Source organism: Oratosquilla oratoria, chromosome 21 (assembly GCF_046742065.1).
Source record: "Oratosquilla oratoria isolate Oo_2021 chromosome 21, ASM4674206v1, whole genome shotgun sequence".
Taxonomy (NCBI): Eukaryota; Metazoa; Arthropoda; class Malacostraca; order Stomatopoda; family Squillidae; genus Oratosquilla; species Oratosquilla oratoria.
In genome coordinates this window covers 46,410,321-46,412,820 of record NC_134797.1, presented here as the reverse complement: position 1 = coordinate 46,412,820, position 2,500 = coordinate 46,410,321, and positions in this window count along the sequence as shown.

Sequence of the window (2,500 nt, the reverse complement as noted above, 5' to 3'; positions counted from 1 at the left end):
GATCGTTCATTAGTTCTATCATTCGTGAGTTTGTGAATTCGTTCATTCACTCATTCGTTCGTTCTTTCACTCATTCGTTCGTTCTTTCATTCGTTCCTTCATTCGGTCATTTGCCCATTTGTTAATTCGTGAGATTATGAGAGAGCTCTTTCATCATTAGATCCTTTAAAGGTTTGGACAGAAATCCAAATGAGGTTAAGAAACGACCAATCAGAAAAATAATAATAATGATAATACTTTACTGAAGGGCGTTTGATGCGCTACAAGAGAGGGAGGGATGGGTGGACTGTGTATATATAGATCTAGAGAAAGCCTTTGACATGATAGCACATAAACGACCGTTGTGGAATCTAAAGCACATTAGAAGCCAAGAGCCCACGCCTGGAGACGTTAAGTATCTGCGGCCGAAGCCGTCACCTTGGCCGTATTAAGCGCTTCGGGGAGTCAGGGGGCAGGTCACTAACAGTCACTGCAATTGCGAATCGGAGAGGAGTGCGGGATTCGAACCCATAACTAAGCAAATACGAGACCAGTACGCTTCCGATGACGCCATCAGTAAGTAACAGTCACTGCTAGGAATTGGAGAGGATTGCGGGATTCGAACCCACAACTAAGTGAATGCGAGACCAGCACGCTACCGATGACGCCATCAACGTAAGATGGACTGATGAGGGAAAAATCCTAAGAAAAAATGTGTATATACTGTATATGTATATATATATATATATATATATATATATATATATATATATATTCATATATATATATATATATATATATATACACATCATATACATATCATACATATACATATACATATACATATCATACATATATACATATACATATCATTTATATATATATATATATATATATATATATATACATATCATATACATATCATATACATATCATACATATACATATCATACATATATACATATACATATACATATCATTAAAAGTGATGGCTAGTTTTGCATTAATTATTTTATTATATGTATTTTACATATACCTTATTATATATTTTTGTTACTTAGTAAGGAAATTTATGACTTGGCTGTATGTAGTCATATTAGCTAGTTCGCGATTTCCATTGACATATATATATATATATATATATATATATATATATATATATATATATATATATATATATATATATATATATATATAGGGAATGGTTACATAGAAATTGAATTTCTCGTCAGAAAATAAAAGAGAAAAAGAAAGGAAAGTTTGACATGATCGCTGTGTTCAAAATATCAAAAAAGAAAAAAAAATTGAAAGGGTTTGCGACAGGTAAATGACAAGGAGTCATGGAAAAAATAAAAAGATAAGAAAAAACCAATTGTCTGATAGAACATCAAGAAATAAAGCTTTCCATAGAGGCGTCAACTTTTGGAATATTTTGAAAGAGAACATAGACGGTTTATGAAAAATAAATAGATCTAATGTCAAGTTTGACGAATGGAAGAGGGGAAATAAACACATACTCACAGCCACAGACACACACACACACACACACAAACACACACACAGATACGCACGCACACAGTGTTGAATAAACTATTTGTACCTCTCAATATTCTCCTGTAAAGTCTTTCCATACGTGTATATATATATATACATATATATATATATATATATGTATATATATATATATATACGTATTTACATATATATATACGTATACATATATATATATGTATATAACATATATGTGTATACATATATGTGTATACGTATATATATGTATATATACATATATATATAATATATATATATACGTATACACATATATGTATACATATATATGTTATATACATATATATATATATATGTGTGTATATATATATATATATATATATACATATATATACATTATATATATATATACATTACATATATATATACATATACATATACATTATATATATATATACACAAATATTTATACACACACACATATATATATATACATATATACTGTACATATATATATACATACATACATATATACTGTATATATATAAATATATATATATATTGCAAAAATAATCACAATAACGCGTGACGAAAAAATATTGCAGAAACCACAGGGAAATTAAAGTCGGAATACTGGACGTTTTCGTCTATTAGGACATCCTCAGAGTACAAGAAAGAAAAAATAGAACACAATACTTATACAGAAGTAAGAAAACTGGGAGAGGTACTGCTTAAATATCCTATGATTATAAGATTGTTTAACCAAAACACAAGATAATATTATCAAATTGTACAAAAAAACAACAACACAATATCTAACAGAAATAAGAAATATTGTGTTGTTGTTTGTTTTTTTTGTACAATTTGATAATATTATCTTGTGTTTTGGTTAAACAATCTTATAATCATAGGATATTTAAGCAGTACCAAGTTTCCTAATTGTACCAAATGTCCTATGGACCTTTCGGCCACATGATTTTGCTCTTTTGAATTTTTGTTTTTTTGTTTTGTG